Source organism: Lactuca saligna, chromosome 5 (genome assembly GCF_052625555.1).
Source record: "Lactuca saligna cultivar CGN05327 chromosome 5, ASM5262555v1, whole genome shotgun sequence".
Lineage (NCBI taxonomy): Eukaryota > Viridiplantae > Streptophyta > Magnoliopsida > Asterales > Asteraceae > Lactuca > Lactuca saligna.
Genome location: NC_136421.1, coordinates 312,985,816 through 312,999,796, shown reverse-complemented (window position 1 = coordinate 312,999,796; position 13,981 = coordinate 312,985,816).

Below are 13,981 nucleotides of genomic sequence, written 5' to 3'. Positions count from 1 at the left end.
CTGCAAATTCATACACACTTCAATCATACAATTCGATTATGGGACTTTGAATAATATTTGGTTATCCATCAATTCCACTTAAATGAGCCATTTATTTCTTTTATAGTACTGTTTTTAAAAGGTGACGAGGTTACGTTAACAAAACACTGTTTTTTCTGTTGAATATGTATGGTATAATTAAATTCTCATTTTTTGTTGACGTTTAGTTGTTTTTATACATAATTTAGCATTTAACATTTTCTAGTGTTTTAGAAAATACCATTATAAGTGGATTTAGCGGTTGCGAGAACTTTGGCATCTTCGACGAGTTTTCTGACCATCTTTGAATTTCTCGGTCAAAACGAACACACATACACACTCCTCTCTCTCTCTCTCTCTCTCTCTCATGAAAGCACACAATTTTTTGACTATACTATTTTCCGGGTTACGGATCAAATTGAACCAAGGCCGATTTTTTTCCTGGTTTTATACCTTAAGAACACAACAACACACACATGAATCTCATACACATGAACATATGAACTCGGAACACATTCAAGAGCAATGTACATTCAAGAACAAAATAACACACACAAACACATAAGAAATCTAGATTCAAGTTTAAGAACTCTAAATAAATTTCGGGTTTTGAATTAGATTTTGGATTTTAAAGCTTGAAGTGAATCAAGCTTGTATAATTCACAAGAATACATGTACACATTGAAGGTTGAAGCGAATAGGGCTTTGAAGTGACTGAATCTTGGATACGGAAAATTGTGGGTTTTGATTTCTCAAATGCAAACAAGATTTAGGGTTTTGTTGGACGATGAAAATGAACAAAGTTTATGGGTTTTTGGATGATGAACATAGTGAATATGTTCATCAAATATGGGTTTGTTAGATCCCACACAAACACACACACATACCTGCTTGTCTTCGAGATTCAATTTTAGACGCGTATTCTTGTCCTTCCATTCGATTTCACATTCGTACTTGCTTGTTTTTCAAAATTATCACTCCATTGATGAAATCGATTTGGATTGCTTGTGTCTTTGAAGGTTTACTGATCTAGAAAATGGATGAACTTCAATTTATGGGGTTGAAGTACATCCATGTAAGATTTTTTACTGCCAAAAAGTCACAAAAAAAAAAAAAAAAAAAACTCATCGGATCGAAGACTCGTCAAAGAAGATGACCAGAGGGTTGTCAGAGATGAGAAAATCACTGAAAACATACAATAACAGGTCATAATGGTATTTTGTAAGCACCTACAACAAGAAATAAAACGGTAAATTATTTATAAACAATAACTAAATGTGAACAAAAGCAAGAGTTTGTTACCCTCTTAAGTCATTTTTCAAATATGTATCTATTGAATAAATACATTGGATGATAACAAAATTAATTTCAAAATCCAAAGTAACTTTACAAAAATCATTTAGCGAAATATAACACCGTAAATTTTCAAACAAAATTTTCATTTAAAATCACATTAATCTCATTAACACAATCAAAAAAATCTCCAAAGTATCAAATTATCAAAAACACATGTTCATAAATTGATTAAAAACACAATCCAGGATCCTCCAAAACAAATCTCCAACTCGTGTCTGTACAATCGAGTCAGTGTTTTCCCGTGATCCTGAGAAGTACTTGAAACATATAACACATAACACGGTAAGCACGAAGCTTACTGAATTCCCCAAAATACCATACAAATCTAATTAGCCTCTCATGGCTATGCTCAAATAAGACCTTTCGGTCAATGTGTCTCAGTGGGACCCTCCAGTCCCACAACTCAGGTGGACCCTCCGATCCTAACTCAGTAAGCTCAGAATAATACACAACATAAATCACAAATACATAATGCAGGATATCACAATACTCAATATAAGCACATAAGACCCTCCGGTCACACAAAGATTACCACTCTATGTAAATATAGTGAGAAGACTCACCTTGTAAGCAAGCAAGTAAATGATCTCGTACACGTATCTCGAACTAGCCTCCGCCTAGCACATAAGATAATTTCCTCTAATTAACATTTAAATCACGACTCTAAATAACTAAGTTATTCTCTCTCTCAAACTCTTGCAATGGGTAAAAGACCATTTTACCCCTCCATGGTCCCCATAATCCTTGCCTTGACCAACCCTAAAGTCAACAGAAGTGAACACTCAAGTCAACAGTCCATATTGACCTGACTCGCCGAGAGCATCTATGTGACTCGTCGAGTCCCCATTGTTCCTTCAAAAACATCGTGAAAACCAAACTTAAATCGTCAATATGTCTCATCAAATCGTCGAGTTACCCATGTCCAGACTCATCGGGGAACACCCTAGCCGACTCGTCGAGTCAGCTCATTGACTCGGTGAGTCCATTTAGTCTATATTCTCATTCAGGCATTTTAAGGCAGATCTACCACTTAAAACTCTAGATCTAGTCTCCCAAGGTCTCGGATGTCATGTAAAGATACAATCTTTACGTTCATGCATGACATATTTGTTCCATAATGCCAATACAAGCTCCAACAAGGGTTTGGGGATCATAGGCTTGACTCTAGTTCCATAAAGCTTGGGTCTTTGGGCTCACAAGACCTCCTATAATCCAGATTCGAGGATTCAACCTCAAGATATGCTCAAGGGACTCAATAACACAAGAAGGATGGGGAAAAACCCTAGAACTCCCCAAACTAAGATCTCACAAGAAAAATGATCAAGATAGCATCTTTTTAACTCAAACATAAGCTATCCACTGAGAACCTCTAGATCCAAACGTCCCTCCTTGCTCCAAGCCTTAATGCTTTCATCTTCTTCTCTCAAGGTGCACTAAAATGCTCAAGATAGCCTCTCATTCTCACATAACAAACTAAAACTCGATTAGGGTTCTTCACAGTGCTCAAAGGTGACGAGGGAGGTGGAAATGAGGGCTTAAGGCCCTTTAAATATAATTCAACCCCGGAAAATTAGGGTTTCCCTCACACAACGCCAACTTGTCGAGTTGGTTATTAAACCCACGTGGCCAATTCGAATCTACTCGACGAGCTGGGGCACCCGCTCGTCGAGCCGCTCAGTTAACACGAAAATAAATATGTATAAATATTATATTTAGGAGTCGGGATGTTACAATTCTCCCCCACTAGAATCAGAATTCGCCCTCGAAGTCATGCGCTGGATATAACTTTGGATACTGCTCGCTTATCTCGGAATCCGACTCCCAAGTCCACTCGGATCCCTTCTGATGTTGTCACTGGACCTGATCCACGGACACCTCTTTATTCCTCGGAACCTTCACTTATTGATCCAAGATCGCTATCGGCCTCTCAATATAATTCAGGCTCGCATCCACCTAAATTTCCTCTAATGGTACACACGCCATCTCATCAGCTACACAGTTCCTCAACTGAGACACGTGGAAGGTGTTATGAATCTGACTCAACTCTGCAGGTCGCTTCAACCGGTAAGCTACCTTACCCACTCTGGCAATCACTCTGAAATGACCAATGTATCGGGGCCCCAACTTGCCCCGTTTCCTGAATTGGATAACTCCTTTCCATGGGGATACCTTCAGGAGGACAAAATCTACAACCTGGTACTCTAGCTCGGATCGTCGCCAATCTGCGTAACTCTTCTGGCGACTCTGGACTGTCAGTAACCTCTGTCTAACCTACTGAATCTACTCGTTCGTCTTCAGCACTATCTCAATGCCACCCAACACTCCCTGCCCTACCTCTCCTCAACAGATGGGAGTCTGAAACCTCCTCCCATATAAGAGATCGAAGGGAGGCATGCCAATACTGGAATGGTGTCTATTGTTGTAAGAAAACTCAGCCAAGGGAAAATAGGTGTCCCAACTTCCTCCGAAGTCCATGACACATGCACGTAGCATGTCCTCGAGCGTCTGAATCGTCCGTTCACTCTGCTCATCCGTCTGCGGGTGGTATGCGGTATTAAATGCAATCGGGTACCCAACTCCTCATGAAATTTCTTCAAGAACCTGGAAGTAGCGCGCATATCTCGATCTGACACTATCGAGGTCGGCACTCCATGTTGTGCTACCACCTCTCTCACATAAATCTCGACCAGTTTCTCTGCAGAAGAGCTCTCACTGATGGCGAGGAAGTGAGCACTCTTCGTCAACTGGTCTACAATCACCCATATCGCATCAACTACATGTGCAGTCCTTGGTAGCTTGGTGATAAAATTCATCGAAATCTGTTCCCAACTCCCACTAAGGAATCTCTAGAGGCTGTAACGGGCCATGTGGATGTTGTTCCTCCGCCTTAACCCGAACGACAGGTCAAGCACCTCTCAACTACCCATGCCACGTCCCTCTTCATACAGGGCCACCGATAATCTCTCTTCAGATACAAATACATCTTAGTGGCCCCCCGAGTGGATCGAGAATCTCGATCTATGCACCTTCTCCATCTATACACGATGATCTTCACCTGTATAGGGCACCCAAATCCACCACGGAAAGTCATAAGACCACGACTATTCGTCTTAAACTTTGAAACCTACCCAATCACCCGTTCCCTCATGCGGTTCTCCGGTCTCACGGCCTCCACCTGGGCCTCTCAAATGGTATCTAAGACTAGAGTCATCACTGTCATCCTCCTACACACATCTCGGATCGGAGCACTCAGTGCTCAACGGCTCAGGTCATCAACTACTACATTAGCCTTGCCCGGATGATATAAGATTTCACAGTCATAGTCTTTCATTATATCCAACCACCTCGTAATGTCTCATATTCAGGTTGGATTGATCCATGCGATACTTTAGGCTCTTGTGGTTCGTATATATGGTACACCGGACTCCATACAGATAGTGACGTCAAATCTTGAGGGCGAAAACCACCACCCCCACCCCCAGCTCCAGATCGTGGGTGGGATACCTCGTCTCATGAGACTTTAGCTACCTCGATGCATATGCTATCACGTGCCCCCTCTACATCAACACCGCATCCATCCAGGATATATAAGCATCACAATAAACCACAAAGTCCTCCACTCCCTCGGGAAGGGCTAACACTGGGGCTTCGCATAATCTCTAGCGAAGGGTCTCAAATGAGGCCTGCTGCTCGAGCCCCCAAATAAAAGTAACACCCTTCCGAGTCAACCTGGTGAGAGGAATGATAATCTTGGAGAAATCTCTAATAAACCTTCGACGGCAGCTGACCAAACCCAGAAAACTCCTGATCTCAGATGGGGATCTCGGCACCTCCCATATCATAACTACCTCAATCTTGGTCGGGTCGACTAATATCTCATTCTGATTAACGAGGTGTCTTAGGAACTGGACCTCTCGTAACCAGAAATAACACTTAGAGAATTTGACATAAAGCCTCTCCGTCCTTAGTACACCAAGAATCTCTCCAAGATGCTCCCCATGCTGCTCTATGGATCTTAAATACACCAGAATATCGTCGATGAACACGATCACCGATTGATCCAACATAGGCCTGCACACCCGGTTCATGAGGTCCATGAACGTTTCCTGTGCGTTGGTGAGTCCGAAAGGCATCACCATAAAATTGTAGTGCCCATAACAAACCCTAAAGATCATATTCTAGATATCCTCCTCGCAGACTCTCATCTGATGATATCTAGATCTGAAATCAATCTTGGAAAACCAAGACGCCCCCTGCAACTGATCGAATAGATCGTCAATCCTCGGTAGTGGATAATGGTTCTTGACCGTCATCTTGTTTAACTCCCAATAATCAATACACATCCGGTGTGAACCATCCTTTTTCTTAACGAAAAGGATCAGTGCTCCCCACGGTGGGCTATTCGGTATGATAAAACCCTTACCCAACAGCTCCTGGAGTTGTGAGGATAACTCCTGCATCTCTGGTAGCGCAAGGCGATAAGGTGATTTGGCAATAGGCGCCGCTCCTGGAACCAAATCAATCCGGAACTCCGCCTACCTCTCGGGAGGCACAACCGACAACTCCTCGGGAAAAATATATGGAAACTCGCACACTATCGGAACCTTGGCAATAGAAATTGTCCTCACTGTAGCAACCCGCGTATCCATCACGTACGCTAAAAATCTCATACAACCCTGTTGTAGACTCTGTCTCGCTCTGGCATCAGAGCAGAAGGTGGATCCATATCGGGTACCCTCATCATGCACCGTAAGCACTCCCTTACTAGGGTCACGTATAGTCACCATCTGATGCTCACATTCGATCACAACTCCAAACCGACTTAACTAGACCATGCCCACTATGACACAGATATCACCCATCGTGATCGGTACCAGGTCTATCGAGAACTCAACACCAAAAATCGCTAGTACACACCGCCGTATCATATCAGTAGCAAAACTTGCATGATCGTCGGCTATAGAGGCCCTTAGAGGTCGAACGCCTCACGTCAAATATTGATGTGATGACTAAAAGCTAAATACACGAAGGATCAACTCGCACCCGAGTCAAATAACACCAAAGCAGGTACAAAAATCACAAGACAAGTACCTATACACAGCATGATATAAGCACAACATATCTCAAAATAATATAAATAAAGAAATACGTACCAGCCACAACATCAGGTGTTGTGCGGACCTTCTCCGCTGTCAGCTGGAAGGCTTTCCCACGAACCCTCGGTGTCTCAACCTTCGCTGGCCGACTCTCAGTAGCACATAAAGCAGCAGGCGCAAAACCCTATGATGATCCCTGAACGTAGGGATGAGCAAAAAACAAACCGAAAACCAAAAAACCAAAAAACAAACGGCATAACTAGAACCGAAAAACCGAAACCAAAGCAATAACCGATGGTTCAAGTTTGAGTTTTACAAAAACCGAAAAATAACGGTTTGGTTTAGTTTTGAAGTATAAACCGCCTAAAAAAACCGAACCGACCCACATATATATTATTTATTATGTTTTAAACATTTAATTTTAGACTTTATACTTTATCCCTTTAGTACATTATGTTTATTTTCAACAAACTGTTAATGGTGTTAAATTTTGATATTTTGAACACTTTTATGCTTTTAGAATACTAGAATCCGTACTTTTTATTTAAGTATATTTAAAGTAGATACAATACTATTTATCACAACGTACTTTCACTGGTTTGAACCCAAAAACTAGATAAAATTAGAAGCTCATAAACCACGGTTTAAAACTAAAAACCCATAAACACAACCCAGAAAACCAAAAAACTGAACCACGCAAAAATCGAACCTATATTGGTTTGAGAACCGCAAAACCGACTTTCTACGGTTTGGTTTAGTTTTAGCCAAAAAACCGACCCAAACTGATCCATGCTCATCCCTACCTGAAAGAGCTAAGGGCACTCGGCCTTCTGATGGCCGTTCTGGTTGTAGTGAAAGCAAACTGCAAACCCTTTGATGCAATCCTTCGCCATGTGCCCTTCTTTGCCACATTTGTAGCAAATCCCCGCTCGAAACGATCACTCGTGACTCTTGCCACAATTAACACAAGTGCGACCCTTCTGTCCCCCAGTCCTCGTATCAACAGGTTTAGCACGCTTCGTCGCCGGTTGCGACTGCACTGGTCTCCAGTCCCTACCCCAAGACTCCCCCTCCTCCATGGTCTATAACTCTAGCTCAATCTCTGTAATAACGTAAATTTTCAAACAAAATTTTCATTTTCAAACACAACAAAACTCGTTTCATAATTCTCAAAATCACATAGGTCTCAAATGTCAACAAATAAAACATGATCCCAAAATCATAAAAACAATCTCCTGCCAGTGTGTAAAATCATGTCGGTGCCTTGTTGCGATCCTCAGAACTACCTGAAACACAAAACACATAACACGGTAACCATAAAGCTTAGTGAGTTCCCCAAAATACCACACAGAACACATCAGCCACTCGAGGCTATAACTCAATAAGACCCTCCGGTCAATGTGTCTCAGTGGGACCCTCCGGTCCCACAACTTAGATGGACCCTCCGGTCCCTCAACTCAGCAGCTCAATATAATACACAGTAAGCATATTACAAAACAAATAGCAAGATATCTCAAAAGACAGCTCATTCACATAAAAGTTACTACATAAGGTAAATATAGTGAGAAGACTCACCTCGTAAGCTAGCAAATGAAACCTCGAACTCGGAAATCTCGAACTCTACCCACCGGTCTAGCCTCCGCCTAACACATAATAATTATCTCTAATTAATATCGGCTTCTAAGAACTAGACTAACCCTTCTACACACACAGAAGGGTGAAAATACCATTTTACCCCTCCATAGGCTTAATAGTCCATAATTTGACCAAACCCTAAAAGTCAATAAAAGTTAATTGCAGGGAGTATGTTGCGCGTAATCGGCTGCCATGCAGACATCGGGGATGCTCAACCCCTATGCCGCGTGTATTGGGATTACACCCAACGTACGCCCCAGGTTCACACTCCTCTCATTTTTGGTCTTAATCAGTTAAGACAGAGGCTCATATACCAGATCTGGACTCCCTAACGTCTCTTAGTCCATAAAGTCAGCGACTTTAAGCCTTTGCATGGCTGATTAGGTCACAAAAACTCAAAACACCCATTCCCTTTCCTTAAGAATCTCATAACTCATGCACGGCTCGCTCTTAACGCCCAAGATTGGATTTTTATGACTCTACTACACACAATACACTGAAAAGGGGCAGATCAACGTCTTTGAGGTTCATTATCTCATAAAGTCTCCATCTTTTGAGACATAACCCTAATACACTCAAACAACATGCTCATGACAAATAAAAGGAAAAATCTGAAGCTTTATACCTCAATAAGAAGCTTCCCACTCATATTTGCTTGGATCTAGAAGCTTAGGCTCCAACTCCTTATTCTTCAAGACCTTCTATTCTCTTCAAAATTACACAAACACTCTCAAGGCTCAATCGCACATATACAAGCTTTAGAACGATGGTTGGGGTACTCTTAGGATTTTCTCTCTAGGAATGGTGGCCAGAAATGAGGCCATCATATCCCTTATATTGGGGACTCACCCCAAATTAGGGTTGCACTTTGGGCCAAGTACGCCCAGCGTGCTAGGTGGTCTCCGCGTCACATGCACGCTGATGAGTACGATAAGCATACACCTCAGGTACCCCCTGCATACTCGTTTTTTACTTTTTTTATACTAAGGGCTAAAATAGACAATAACTCAATAGATCAAGGTTCTCGAAGTATACATGGACTTGGGATGTTACAATATCCCCCACTAGAATCAGACTTCGCCCTTGAAGTCATGCTTCTCAAATAGCTCCGTATGCTCTCCCGCATCTCAGACTCTACCTTTCCGATGTTGCCGCTAGACCTGAACCTGGGGCACCTCTTTGTTCCTCAAAACCTTCACCTTTCGATCCATAATCGCGGTCGGTCTCTCGATATAATTCAGGCTTGCATCCACCTTAATGTCCTCTAGTGGTACCACTGTCGTCTCATCGGCCACACACTTCAACAACTGGGACACGTGGAAGGTGTTATGGATCTAGCTCAACTCTGCAGGTAGATCTAAGCGGTACGCTACCTTTCCCACTCTACCGGTCACTCTGAAAGGACCGATGTATTAGGGCCACAACTTTCCCCTCTTCCTGAATCGTATTACCCCTTTCCTCGGGGATACCCTCAGGAGAACAAAATCTCCAACCTGAAACTCAAGTTCGGATGTCGCTTGCCCGTATAACTCTTCTGACGACTCTGAGCTGTCAGTAATCTCTGCCTGGCCTGCTAAATTTGATTAGTCGTCTTGAGCACCATCTCCATGCCACCCATCACTCACTGCCCTACCTCTCCCTAACAGATGGGGGTCCGACACCTCCTACCATAAAGAAGCTCAAAAGGAGGCATGTCGATACTGGAATGGTGGTTGTTGTTGTAAGAAAACTTAGCCAACAGTAGTTATTTGTCCCAACTTCCACCGAAGTCCATAAAACATGCTTGAAGCATATCCTCGAGCATCTAAATCGTCCGCTCACTCTTTCTATCTGTCTATGAGTGGTAGGTTGTGCTAAAATGCAATCGTGTTTCCAACTCCTCGTGCAACTTCTTCCAGAACCTGGAAGTAAAACACACATCCTGATCGAACACTATAGATGTCAGCACCCCATGCCGAGCTACCACCTCTCAAACATATATCTCTGCCAGCCTCTCAGCAGAAGAGCTCTCACTAATATCAAGAAAGTGAGTGCTCTTCGTCAACCGATCCACAATCACCCAAATTACGTCGACACCCCCGACAGCTTGGTGATAAAATCCATAAATATGTGTTCCCATTTCCACTGGGGAACCTCCAATGGATGCAACTTGCCATGAGGACGCTGGTGCTCGGCCTTAACCCGACGGCATGTCAAGCACCTCTCAACCACCCAAGCAACATCTCTCTTCATACAGGGCCACAAGTAATCTCTCTTCAGGTCCAAATACATCTTAGTCGCCCTGTGGTGGATCGAGAATCTCGATCTATGCGTCTCCTCCATCAGTGTGAGTCGAGCTCCGCCCGTATAGGGCACCCAAATTCTTCTTCGGAAGGTCATTAGTCTTCTGTTATCCGTCCCAAACTCAGACACCTGCACAATCACCCGCTCCCTCTTGTGGTTCTTTGGTCTCATGGCTTCCACCTGGGCCTCTCGAATGATATATAAGACTAGAGTTATCGTTGTCATCCTAATACACACATCTCGGATCGGGGTACTCTCTGCTCTATGGCTCAGGGCGTCAGCTACCACATTAGCCTTGCCTGGATCATAAAGAATCTCGCAGTCATAATCTTTCACCACATCCAACCATCTCCTCTGTCTCATGTTAAGGTCGGGCTAATCCATAACATGAAAATGGTACACTGAACCCCATACAGATAGTGATGCCAGATCTTGAGGGCAAACACCACTGCCCTCAACTCCAGATCGTGGGTGGGATATCTCGTCCCATGAGGCTTCAACTGCCTCGATGCGTACGGTATCACGTGCCCTGTTTGCATCAGTATCGTACCCATACCATAATAGATGCATCGCAATAAACCACAAAATCCTCCATTCCCTCCGGAAGGGCCAACACGGGAGCCTCGCACAATCTCTGGCAAAGGGTCTCAAATGAGGTCTGCTGCTCGGGACCCCATGTAAACGTAACGCTCTTCCGGGTCAAACTGGTGAGAGGGACGACAATCTTGGAAAAATCTCTATAAATCTCTAATAGTATCCGACCAGTCCCAGAAAACTCCTGATCTTGGTGGGGGATCTCGAAACCTCCCATCTCATAACTGCCTTAATCTTGGCTGGATCGACCAAAATACCATTCTATTTAACGAGGTGTCCCATGAACTGGACCTCTTGTAACTAGAAATCACACTTGGAGAACTTGGTATAGAGCCTCTCCGATCTCAGTACACCCAGAATCTCTCTCGGGTGCTCCTCATGTTGCTCTCTAGACCTCGAATACACCAAAATATCGTTGATGAACACAATCACCGAACGATCCAACATGGGCCTACACACCCGGTTCATGAGGTCCATGAATGCTGCCGGTGCGTTGGTGATCTCGAAAGGCATCACCACGAACTTATAGTACCCATAACGGCCGTTTTCTGGACATCCTCCTCGTGGACTCTCATCTGATGATACCCAGACCTCAGATCAATATTGTAAAACCACGATGCCCCCTGCAACTGATCGAACAAATCGTTGTTCCTCGGAAGTGGGTAACGGTTCTTTACCGTCAACTTGTTCAACTCCCGGTAATCAATGCACATCCGTTGTGAACCATCCTTTTTCTTGAAAAAAAGGATTGGGGATCCCCACATCGAACTACTCGGCCTGATAAACCCTTTCCCCAGCAGCTCCTGCATCTTCGGAGGCGCAAAGTGATAAGGTGCCTTGGAAATAGGCACCGCTCCCGGCAATAAATCGATCTAAAACTCTACCTGCCTCTCGGGAGGCACTCCCGGTAACTCCTCGGGTAAAACATCTGGAAACTCGCACACTATCAAAACCTCGGAGACATAACTCAATCTTACTGCAATAGCCTGTGTATGGACTCTATCTCGCTCTGGCGGCCGAACAAATGCCAACCCAGATTGGGTACCCTCGCTATATACTGTAAGCACTCCCCCGCTAGGGTCTCGTATGGTCACCAGTTGGCGCTCACAGTCGATCCTAGATCCAAATCGACTCAACCAGTTCATGCCCACGATGATACAGACATCCCTCATCGCAATCAGTACCAGATCTATCAGAAACTAAACTCTGAAAATCTCGAGCACACATCCACGAATCACGTCGGTCACAAATACTGCATGCTCATCGGATATGGAAACTCTTAGAGGTCGACTCAACACCTTTCGTCGAATACTAATGTAACGACTAAAAGCTAATGATACAAGGGATCGACTCACACCCGAGTCAAATAACACTAAGGCAAGCACATAACTCACAAGAAAAGTACCTATAAACAGTCACAATATAAGCACAAAATATCTCAAAAGAATACAATAAGAACACGTACCATCCACACCATCGGGTGTTGCGCGGACCTCTTCCGCTGTAAACTGAAAGGCTTTCCCACGAACCTTCGGTGCCTCGGCCTTCGCTGGCCAAATCTCCGTAACATGCACATAAGTAGGTACAGATCCCTAGGCTGATCCTTGAATGAGCTGAGGGCACTTGACCTTCTGGTGGGCAGTCTGGTTGCAATGAAAGCAAGCCGATATTCCCTTGGGAAATCCTTCGCAATGTGCCCCTCCTTGCCGCATTTTTAGCAGATCCCCGTACAACAAGATCCCTCGTGATTCTTGCCACAAGTGCGGACCTTCTGTCCCCCAGCTCTGGAATCAACAGGCTTGGCCCGCTTCGTCGCTAGCTGCGACTGCACTGGTATCCGGTCCCTCCCTCGGGACTCCTCCTCCTCCTCCTTGGTCTGCAACTCAAGCTCAATCTATCTCCTTTTGGCATTGGCCTGAATCTCGGCTAATTTCCTATATGACGAGTTTGCCATGAACTCTCGTATGTCCCTCTTCATTATGCTCAGATATCGGCTCACACGTGCCTGCTCAGTGGAAACGTGTTCAGGGAAAAACATCGCCCTCTCATGGAACATCCTCAAAATCTCAGTCACTAATACTGTCTTCTGTTTGAGAGACAGAAACTCCTGTGCCAAACGTTCCCTCTCCACCGAGGGAACATACTCATCTTGGAACATCTGAACAAACCTCTCCCATGACACTACAGCATGATCTGCAGGGGTAAAACCAGTTGTGACAAACTTCCACCAGTCCTTCGCCCCCAAACGAAGCTGGTTGTGTGCAAACCGAACTCTCAAATGGTCGGGGCATGAACACATGTAAAAACACCCCTCGATATCGTAGATCCACCCATCACAGCAATTAGATCTTGTATCCCATCAAACTCTGGTGGCTTCATGTTGCTGAACTCTCGAAACAGCAACGAGTCACCTCCATGAGGCCTAGTAGCAGCGACGACTGTAGTGGCCACGACAGTAGCAACCTCAGTGATAGCAGTGTATCGCTCATTGAACGTCTGTATCAAGGTGGTCTTGATATACCAAAACATCTCTGAAATCTCTGCTCGGATAGTTGCAGCCACCTCCTCGTGGATCATCCTCCGTATGTCCTCATCACTACTCCCACTGGCTCCAGGGTTATGGCGTGTACCCACCATGATGTCTCTGAAACATAACACAAAATCATCAGAGACTCGCTCGGGCATACTCACACTCGATCACTTGCCCTTACTTTTTCCTTAGCATCCTAGGGATTCTTACTTGGACCATTCACTGATCCGGTGTTTCCAGTAGTACGAGCCTAATACTACCTTCCACATTGCATCAATGTTCACCCCAAGTCCTCCTTATCGGATCCCAATATTAAGTAATCTATGCCTCCCAAGCTACTCTCAGTAGTCCTCTCAATGGCTCGCTCCTGCTAGATACTCATACTCACACCAATTCACTGATAGTAGAAATCCCTAGGCTAAGGCATCACGAATCTGGACACCCTAGTCCTAACATATGATTTACCTAG